Source organism: Adiantum capillus-veneris, chromosome 13 (genome assembly GCF_014529385.1).
Source record: "Adiantum capillus-veneris isolate H3 chromosome 13, ASM1452938v2, whole genome shotgun sequence".
NCBI classification, from domain to species: Eukaryota; Viridiplantae; Streptophyta; class Polypodiopsida; order Polypodiales; family Pteridaceae; genus Adiantum; species Adiantum capillus-veneris.
This window is the reverse complement of record NC_140943.1, coordinates 86,799,608-86,811,222: the sequence shown is the minus strand read 5'-3', so window position 1 is coordinate 86,811,222 and position 11,615 is coordinate 86,799,608.

The window sequence follows — 11,615 nt, the reverse complement described above, 5'->3', positions numbered from 1 at the left end:
AGGCTTCCCGCTTCCATCTGTCGATTTGATTGAAATTTTTTTGTGTCTATCCGCCTTGTCCTTTTGATCATCAGCGTGCCTTCAATTTTTCCATCTGAGCTCATTTGCTATTTATTATTAATTTTTGACCAGTTTATTGAAAAAATCAAAGAAAATAACAAAATGCGCTAAAAAAGCAAAGTGAAAATCCAATATTAAGAAATCCATTGAAAAACACAACTTTATTGTTTTTGGTTGGATTTCTCCATTTTCAAGTCCCAATCTAAAAAAAATGATGAAAAATAACCAAAAAAGACTAATTTTTTATGATTTTCTCATAGTATATACATTATTTACACTCATCGGGGAGATGTTATCAGTTAAATTTTCCCTGTTGATGATTTATAAGGGCATTATTGGGTAATTTTGCAAAAAATCACACATTAACATCAAACTTTTTTCTCTCTCTTCAAACATTGCCCTTAATTACTTAGTTCCCTTTCACCCCTCCTAGATGGCGTACTTCGGGATGACTGTGTGCATGGGTTGAACAATCCTGTCTATGCATAGCCTTGGTTGGCTCTACTATGCTTTGAAGATCAATGCAATTAAAACCATTATGTTGTGCAAGAGTTGGGGCTTGAGTAATTAACTCAAGGGTTTCTTATGTTGAGGTTTTCTAATGCTATCTTCCAAAGAGCAAATCTTGTAGCTTGTGTGCTCTTTGCTTTATTGTACCGCTAGGATGCTTTAGCACACTGATTTCCTGAGCTGTTGGTATCAATAATGACTTTTGGAAATTTTTGAAATTTGAGGGGTATTTTGGAAATTTCCACAAATTAGAGGGATATTTTGATATTTTTTTCCTTTTTTTAAATAAAAAATTAGTAGCTCATAAAAACTTGATCACATTTACCTTTGAAAAAAAGGCTCCCGAGTATGTTGGAGAAGTCGAAGAGGTGCCAGAAAGGCTCCGACTTCTCCAACATGCTCGAGAGCCCTTTTTTCCATAATATAAATGTGTTCAAGTTTGTCTCTTTTATTTTTAAAATCGGTTTATATTAATGGAATCTAGATAGATTCTCTCACAAGTCTCACTTCTTGATGGAACCAAATGTATTTAGATCCATCTGTATCCATCTCTCTCTCTCTCTCTCTCTCTCTCTCTCTCTCTCTCTCTCTCTCTCTCTCTTCAACCCCTAGGTGTGTGTGTAGCCTAGCTTTAAGCCCTGCGTTAGGAGCCCCAGGTAGCTCTTTTGGCAACACCATGTATCTCCCTCAGCCCTGATGCAGTCACCTCCAAATATCACCTTCAAGGCTTGTACGAGACAAAGACTGAGAGTCCTGTGGTCTTATTGAATGGTGAGCAGATTGAGGGTCGGGGGGGGGGGGGGGGGGGGGGGGGGGGGGGCGGCATAGATTGAGAGTGTAGGGGGACTTGACAGTAGAATGCATTTTTGTGAGCAGAGAGATAGCAATGCAAGGATAGTAGCCACTCAACCTTCTATATAGGCATAGAGGAGCCACAACCTTCTTGATAATCATGTTGATGAGAGTGAGAGTATAGACATTGGGTTAGGTTCAATGGCTAAAGGTTTAGAGATAGCAAGGCAAGAAACTACTTTGGAGCTTGTGCACCTTTCAATAATGAAAGTTAACTTAATGATTGGTGTATTTTCTTTTCTTGTAGCGTGATACTTCTATCATGTTTTTAGTGCATAGATGGAGTCCACTCCCTCCACTTTACATTGCAGAGAGTGCACCCTAGTGCTACATGGACTAGGGATGACTCATACAGATAGTATAGTGCAATATCATGTGCAAAACTCGGTCTCTTGAATTATTTTTTGCCATGCTCTACAAACATCTCTTTTCCCTTGTCACTTTTGAAAATCTCTCTAGTTCACAAATAACTTTAATAAGGGACTTGCTCATTTTTTTCATTGCTCGAAAAAACCCGCTCGCAATCTTGCAAAGGCTCGATAACCCAGGCAGCTTTAGACAGTCATGGGGACCAGTGCAAGATGGAGTTCTGGAAGTATCTACTTAATTCACCCCATTCCAGTGATGTTTTATGTTTTACACACTTCTTAGTCAAGTACATCCAAAATGCAATAAGAAACCCTAGAGAAAAAGTAAATAAACCTCTTCCACTACAATGGTTTCAAGGCTATCTATGTGTGGATGGCTTGGGATGTGTGTGTGAGCATGTATCTTACCCCTTCCTACTTCTATTCAATCACAATTCATTGTCATAGGGAGTGCAATGGGACATACCAATCAGTAGGCCAATTTGGACCATTAAAGTACATAAAAACCTATTGGCAAGTATGGATCACTGGTGTACATAAGAACCTAGAACATTTTGAGAGGGAGAGAGAGAGATAGATAGATAGAGAGAGAGAGAGAGAGAGAGAGAGAGAGAGAGAGAGAGAGAGAGAGAGAGAGAGAGAGAAGCACTTGGCTACCTTCCTTGTTCTTAGCATTAGTGTCTGCAAAAGGCCAACCTTTAGGGTAATTCTAACTCATTGAAATCACAAATCTCGCTAGATTTTGAGCTTTCCTTGAGGAAATACAATAAAATTTTACAAAATTTAGTGTAAACTCCGACAAATCCTTCAAATTTTGACTTGAAAGCCAAGAGAGTTTTACATGTGCTCTATTTCTTTCTTGTTAGAAAACAAATTTTTGTGAGCTCTACCTAGCACCTAAAAGTCGGTAAAGAGAGAGAGAGAGAGAGAGAGAGAGAGAGAGAGAGAGAGAGAGAGAGAGACTTATTATAGGTAAAAGGGATGGGGGGGGAAGCAAAGTTATGCATCTCATGTGTACAAGTCTAGTTTATAGCGTATTTATCAAGCTTGTCATTTTTTGTATTCGACATTGTGTTGGTCGAGGAGCTTTTTATGGGAAGTATATAAGAGTCCCTAGGGCTATCACTTTGTCCATTTGGTCAAAGTTAATAGGAGCAATCTCAAGCTTGGCTTGGCAATCTCTCTCTCTCTCTCTCTCTTTTTCTCTCTCGCATGAATGTCTACTAAACTCTATTTTGTATCTACGCTTTTGCAATGTGCTCTTCTACCATCGTATCAGAGCTTATCTGTGTTGGATCCTCTGTGACATCAACGATGAGGACGAGCAAGGAGGGCACATGTAGATCATGGTGTCCTTACAAAAGAACATCATTGATTCACCCTCTCAAGAGTGTTTTCTTTCCCACACTACGTTTCTCTCCCATAGCAATTTAATAAAGCCGGTGATATGGACCACTCATAATGTATCTTTTGAACTTACACTTTTAATGTTGGGTATTGAAGCTCCACTAGCGTTTTTAAATTACATTGCCTCTAGTGTTTTATTCACGTTTTACAATAGGCTCACCTAGCATTTTTGCATAATGTTGGCTGCCGCTAGCGTTTCTAAAATGTTGCCACACTATTTAACTTTGGCCCTTGCACGTAGACTTTGTGATCGCAATGCTACTGTCATGGCAGTCTTTATCTAGGTCTTTTGTGCCATCAGTGCAAGCAAAGCCATCTCTTTGGACATGGCAGTAAGAGGATGTTGAGCATAGGAGGAGTAGCAAGCCACTCTGTGCATGGGCTACCCATTCAATGGCACATCAAGGAGAAATACAGGAGCCAACATAGCATCATGATTGATTGCATGCAAGAAACAATTGCCGAGGTTTTATACTGTGAAAGCTGACTTAGATCCATACTCAATGTGTCAATCTCAACTGATGTGTGACATAAATGATAGTTCTTTAAAGAATGGTTGACAATTGCATTCTCCAAGGTGTATCCGCCGATATGTGATGCACTTAAAGTGCATGCATCGCCGAGAGAGAGAGAGAGAGAGAGAGAGAGAGAGAGAGAGAGAGAGAGAGAGAGAGAGGAGAGCGAGCCTTCACTCCTTCAACCACTACATCTAGGCTTCATTGTGTGCTCCTTATTAAATTGTGTAGAGATAAGAATTCTAGAATGGTTACTGAGGTTAGTAATGATTGGCTGGATGGCCATGTTTGACTTGGGCATAAAGGCGAGTGTGCCTTTAAGCAAACCATGGGCATATATACAAGGTATTTAGAATCTAGTACTTGCTTATGTATACAAAATTATCTTGCATTTTAGACATACAAAGGGTAAAGAGTACCACATTTTCCTCCTCTAGCCAAGACCAAGGATTAGCCAAGACCAAGGATCCTCTTTAAATCTTCCAAGTACCATTGCTAAAGAATGTATGATAGTCACAAGCATCTAACTCGCCATAAAAAATCAGACTCTTAGTGAAAGTAGACACCCATCTCATATTCTTAAGCACAAATAGAGAACCATTGGCAAGCCTCAAATGTATGCCAGCCCCAACAACAATATCATGGGAAAAGTCATTGCCCAAATTGTTACCATATACATATGGTAGTGATGTGTGTGAACACACTTAGGGCCGTCGGGACATTTTTTCCCTCACTAGGACCCCATTCATTGTATATATGCCCATCACTCTAGGACTATCTTATCTTTCCATTGCACACTAAGTAATACACTCTCTGTTCTGTGCATTGAGCTTCCTTCATCTTCTCCAAGTTGTGCGTGTTTCCTTGCAACCCTAATTCCAACAATTGGTATCAGAGCAAGTTGCATTCTCATGGGCTTATTCGCTAGCATCTCTAGCACACGCTTGCTCACTTTGTTTGATTTTTGTGAGCTTTGGTGAGCGTCAATAGGTCAACAAATACTTCAGGGAAGCTCGTAGAGGTTAGTCTGCTCAAATTTTTGATTGGGGCTCATTTCGGCCTCCGTTTCCACTATAGCATTGCTACTTAGGCAATTTTGTCATTTTGTGCAATTTTTTTGTCAATGCCGTTTTTTGCATAATAGGTCCCTTACAGTCTTCTATGGGTTGTGCTATATAGCACGTGCTGGTCCGCTTCATTTCTCCTCTTTTTGGGCACATTTCACATCAGGTATAGGCATTCGCCATGGCTAATGATGTTGAGGATGTTGCAGGTTTTGGTGGCAAGTTTGCTGCTGCTAGAGCTATTTTGCCTATGGCTGAGCAATCTTGTTCATGCAATGATTGCGTTTTCTATGAATCGCACTATTACTCCTCATATTTGTTTAGCAAAATCTACAAAATAGGCTTGGGATATTCTGGCTAGTCTTTATGCAAGTCACAATGAGGCTAAGATTGCATTGGTGCATGAAGAGCTGGAGTCAAAGATTATGCATGAGGAAGATGAGATGGACACTTTCCTTTTTGGTGTCAAGGATATTAATGAGCAACTTGTTTCTATAGGCGAAGTCATTTCTGACAGTTCCCTTGTGCAGATTGTTCTTGATGCTTTGCTAGATTCTTACCAGATTTTTGATAGTACTTGGAGACTTATGACCCAAGGAAATCCAAAAGTTGTCAAGTTTGATGCATTATGCACATTGCTATTGCAAGAGTCACTTTCTAAAAAAACAGCGTGCAATTGAACATTACTTTATTATTGCTGCTCAAAGAAAAGGTGGTAAGAGCAATGTAGCCACTTCTCATAGTTCTTCTGCGAGTGGTAAATCACATGTTCCTAATGCTTCTACTGGCAAAAATTCATATGGGAATTTTGGTTAAAAGGGGAAAAAGAAGATGCATTGCCATTATTGTAAAGCTAATGATCACTTGATCAAGCAGTGTCCTAAGAAAGAGGCTGATTCCACTACAAATACAGCTATTGTTGAGTCTTCTATGAAAGAAGATTGTGATGCTGATGTTGATGCAAAATGGGCTTTTAGTGCAGAGTGCACTTATGATCCTTCTGTGCATGATGCATGTATGTTATGTTGCAGATGCTCATGTGTGGTACTTTGACAATGGTGCTACAAAGCACATTACCTCTCATCGTGACTTTTTTACCTCTCTCAATGACGTCTCTCGTGGGAATTCAGTCACTTGTGCCAACAATGTCTCTTATCCGGTCAAGGGAGTTGGAAAGATTGTGCTGATTGCTACAAATGGCAATTCTTTTACACTTGTTGATGCACTTTATGTATCTGGGATCAAGAAGAACCTTTTGTCTGTATCTGCACTTGCTAGGCTTGGTCTTGGTGTGAAATTTGTGGATAAAAGATGTACAGTTCATGATCTCAATTTTGGTGATGAGATAGTTGCATCACACATTTTATGTCGTGGGTTGTATAAGATCACTTTGTATGACAAGTGTGTGTAGAATTTTGCAAATGCAATTGTGGATTCTAAGGCTATTTTAGATGCAAAACTTTGGGACGCACGTTTTGGGCATCTGGTTTTTTCCAGTTTGCTATGTTTGCATAAATGTTATATGGTTACTTCTTTGCCCCCTCTTGAAGCACCTATTAAGCATGTTTGTGAAGGTTGTATTTTGGGTAAGATGCAGTGTTCAAAGTTTCCAAAGGATGGTTTAGTTAGGGTTACATGCAGGGTGCAGCTTGTGCATAGTGATGTTTGTGGGCCTATCCAAACTCTGTCCTTGGGCAATTATCTTTACTTTGTGACTTTCATTGATGATTACTCTAGGCATGCATGGGTGTATCTGCTTAAGGCGAAGTCCGAAGTGTTTATGTGCTTCAAACAATTTTTGGCTATGGTTGAAAATGTCTCTAAATGTACTATGGCCACCCTCTGTTCCGATTGAGGGGGGAATATATGTCTCATGAATTTAATGCATTTTTGTCTAGTCATGGGATAAAACACCAATGTATAGTGCTGTATACACCTCACCAAAATGGTGTTGCTGAAAGGAAGAACAAGTTGCTTATGGAGATGGCAAGATGTATGGTCAAAAGCCAAGCTTTGCCACATTTGTTTTGGCTTGAGTCCATCATGTGTGCCACTTTTGTACTCAATAGGTGTTCTACAAAAGCTTTGCAGTCTATGACTCTATATGAAGCATGGCATGATAGAAAGCCATCTATTGATCACATGTGCGTTTTTGGGTGTTTGGCTTATGCTTTTGTGCCACAAATGCAACACAAAAATTTGGATGATAAGGTTGCCAAGTGCATTTTTGTTGGTTATAGTGCTGAAAGCAAAGGTTACAGGTTTTACCATCCGCAAACAAAGTGTATCTTGGTTTCACGGGATGTTGTGTTTGTGGAAGATTTTGTTCATCCCTTGCTGTCATGTACTAGAGATAGTAATGTAAGATCACATGACATTTATGACAATTTATTGCCTCTTTTAAGTGGTGGAAGTTTGAATGTAAATTCCAATGAGAAAAATGTACAGTCTATGGGGGTTTCTAAAAATGTTATAGATTAACCAATTTTTGATGCATATGTACATGATGTACTTGATGAGGAAAGGCATGAGAATGAGCACAGTAGAGATATGCCAAAATGGCTTGTGCATACTTTGCGTGACAATAAATTGGATGCACCTTTGTTTAATTATACTTGTTCAAGTTCTCGCCATGCATCTTATGCATCAGATTGCTATGCTTTGGTTGTTTCCAATTTATGTGATGTTGAGGAACCTCTGTCTTTTGATGAATCACAAAATTAAGAAAATTGATAGATGGCTGCCATGCAACTAGAATATGATGCACTTATAGAAAATGACACATGGACTTTATGCAATTTCTCCTGGGAAAAAGGCCATTGGTAGGAAGTGAGTTTACAAGTTGAAACGCAAGTCGAATGGCGAGATTGATCGCTACAAGGCTCAACTTTTTGCAAAACGTTATGCACAACAAAAAGACGTAGATTATGAAGAGACTTTTGCTCCCACTTGTTGTATGACTGTTGTGCAGTTTCTATGTGCATTGGCAACTCATTTTGGTTGGGATGTACATCAATCAGACATTGTTATTGCTTTCTTGAATGGCGACATATTTGAGGAAGTTTATGTAATGCAACGTCATAGTTTTGTCAAGAAAAGACAAAAGGATAAATTGTGCAAATGTAAGAAAGATTTGTATGGCTTGAAGCACTCTCCCCGTGCTCATTTGGTCAAACAAGGCTTTCGTAACAGTCCAGCAGAAAGCATTTTGTATGTAAAGTGTGAGGGCAACGTACTTCTCATCGTTGTTCTATATGTGGATGATTTGCTAATCACTGGTCCAAATGAGGCACATATTGTTGAATTTAAGGCTGATTTGAATGCTACTTTCAAGATGAAAGATTTGGGGCTGTTGCATCATTACTTGGGCATATAGTTTAAGCAGTGTGAGGGTGGTATTGCCTTGTGTCAGACAAGTTACATAGAGACATTGCTATGTAAGTTTAGACTTGAGGGTTGCAAGCCTATTTCCACTTCCATGGAAATAGGTTTGAAATTGAGTCTTCACGATGCTAGTGATCCTGCTGATGTCACTATTTACCAAGCTGCTATTGGATGCCTTATTTATGTATGCAACAGAAGGCCAAATATTCACTTTGGAATCTCATAGGCCAACAGATTTATGCATAGCCTAGGGTTCTAAGCATTGTCACGGTGTCAAGTGGATCTTTCACTACTTGAGTGGCACTTTACATCTTGGGTTGTTTTATCCCAAAGGGGAGTCATTGCCACCAGATTTAAATGTTTTTTTCAGATTTAGATTGGGCTGGTTAATATGACACGCTATCAAGAAGTTTGCGGTCTTGCCAGGAAGCACCGGGCTTCTTGCTGTGAGAATTTGTGAGCTAACTCCAAAGCTATGTAAAGGAGTTATTCCATAGATGCCATGAAGTCTAGATTTTGGTAGGGAGTGCAATCAACTAAGCCCCATTCTCTCTCTCTTGCACTCACACACACAAAGAAAGAACACAAAAGAGAAAATCAAAACAACAAAAAGATGAAAACTTCAAGGCTTTGGTCATATCTTATTATGCATAGGATGAAAGGATTAATAGACGAGTTAATGGTATTCAACCTTTACCGACCAAATTAGTTACAAATTGTTCTTTGGAACTGTAGTTTAGTGCTTACTATGATATAAATGTTTTGTTTAGTGATTGGGGTTAATTGTGTGTACAAATCCTCTTGGTTCATAGAAAGATAACTACACTTATATCAAAAGAAAAGTTATAATCTATAAGGGGTAGTATGATGGGATTCGGTGAAAGAAGTATTTCATTGAACCTTTTTGGGCCAAAGAGAAATAGTATACGTTGTTGGAAGTGTATTTTTTGGCTAATCCATACGTTACTTATAATAGATCCCACAGAGTGGAAGTGATAGAAATTCACATCGTGTGGATTATTCATCTAGGATATTTCTAGTATGTGTAAAATGTATATGTGAGAGAAGTGAAGAAAAGAGAATTTTCCTTCCCAAGCCCTATTCTTGTCCGTAGGCAATAAGGATACTGCGGGGAGAGATGTACCTATAGCAAGGAGAACCTAGAATTTGTAGAGAGAATAACTTTCTAAGAGTGAGATAGATAGATTAGGTTAGAGAGGGAGATGAATTTAGAGATATATGTTGGATTAGAGATGAAAAAGAAAACAACAAGAAACCAACAAAGTATCAAAGTAAAACACATCCTACTTGACAAACCCTTCAGAAGTTATTCACCATTTTGATGGAGAGAGAAGAAGAGGGAAGAATTCAAGCCTTGATTGATGCACCACGTTCAAGCCCTTCTTTGATTATAGTTGATCTTCCAAGGATAGGTTACAAGATTGGCTAGTCTTCGTCTAGGAGCAAGTGTAGGCTTAGACTTATGTTTATGGCTAAGTACATTTAGACATTAATCCTCTCACTCCCTCATGAATGATTTTCAAGGAAGAAGAGGTCCCCTTTTACAGGTGAAGGGAACCCCCAAGGGTTACACAAGAAAGAGAGAAGCGAGTGTGAAAAGGAGCTCGCAAAGTTTGAAATGGTTTGTCCTTGCATGGTGGGCAGATTGGGGTCCACCATTTTGATCATATCTCCTCAACCGTGGCTTAAAATAAAAAAATAAAAATAGGGGCAAAAAATTCAGCTCATGAGATACGACTCTCATTTTATATGCTTTTTCCAATTCAGATGGGAACCTTGTGTAAATAAATTACCAAAATAGGGTATCTTTCTGGTAGCAAAAGTCTTCTTGTGATCTCCATAGCTTAGACTTCCAGTTGATTCCAATGGACACCTCATGCACTATGAAAGCATGACATTGCCCTTGACAAAGGTTTGTAAGCATCCTCTTAATAATGCATTCAAATGAGTGCATCTTTGAAAATCATGCAAGCTAGTGTCTCACTAGGATTTGTTTCCTTCCTAGTAGCTATTAAAAAGAAATATACAAAAATAATATAAAATATCTTAAAAATATATTTATTGAAAATCACACTAGCTATATGATCTAGCTAGAGTGTGGGGTGATAATGGGATAGTAGAGAAAAAGAACCAATGTTTTTCTCCCCAAGTTAAAGAGGCAGAGCTATCTTTTTTCCATGGTACTTTCTAACGGTAAAGTAAGAATATGTTACCCTTGAGATAAATAATAGGATGAAATAGAAAGCTTATTATTATACTTAGATATGTATATGTACATTATAGGAAATACATTTCTGTATCTAAAAATTTGCGAGATAGATCTTGTAGCATTCGTTCTCACTATACACGTGTCATAGCATGACATCCACCCCCTCTAAATCTACACATCCTCTGGTATGTGCCACATATGATTTTCTATAGTTTTAATTCCTTTGTAGATATTCCATGATTTCATCTTCATTGATAGATTCCAATGCTTCATCTTCACCCGTGTTTTGCTTTTCCTCCTCCTCAACATCTTCTGGATCAATGTCTCCTCTTCTCTTAAACACTTTGATCCTTTTTCCTGCAAGAACCTTTACTTATGTACCATCTAGTTCAGAGAAGCTGTAAGTAGCATTTTCATGCACATGCTTTGCAACATACGATCCAAACCACATTTTTGAGAACTTACACATGACTGTGTGCTGATTATCAAGCCTACTATCATACACTAAAACCCAGTCACCTTTGTCAATTGCTTTGCTCCTGAGCCGATGTCTCTTATCAAAGTAGTCCTTGTTTTTCAACCTTGCATTTTTCAGTCGCTCTTTTGCAGCCTCAATGTCTCCAGGTCTTCTCTCTAGATACCTTATACGCAATGCAAGGGGATATTCCCTGTTAAACCCGTCTTGCCAAGGTAGTACATTCTGTGTGGAAAACATCATTCCGTAGATGTATAGCCAATTACTGAGCTATGTGTTGTACGATCAGCCCACAAGGTAGTACATTTCGTGTGGAAAATTTATCTTCAATTGGCATCACTGGCTTTTGACCATACATCATTCTGCAGATGTATAGCCAGTTACTGAGCTATGTGTTGTACGATCAACCCACAAAGCATATGGCACAATTTTGGCCACTCACCAACTCTTTCTTCGCAAGCCTTGGCCAAAGCTTTGATGATAGGAGGATGCCCTCTTTCACTCTTTCCATTTCCTTTAGGGTTGTAAGTTGTAGTAAGAGAAAGCTTGATTTCTAATCTAGAAAAGAACTCCCTTGCTTCCTCGGCATCCAGTTCACCTCGTCTACAGTGGTCTTTCACCACACACAACCATAACGACAAATCACCTCATTAAGAAGGAATTTGCATACAGCTTTTGTGGTTTTTTCTCTTAATGCTCGCCCTTCAACCTGGTTAGTTAGGTCCTCTCATGCAAGAACTAGTATCTCAT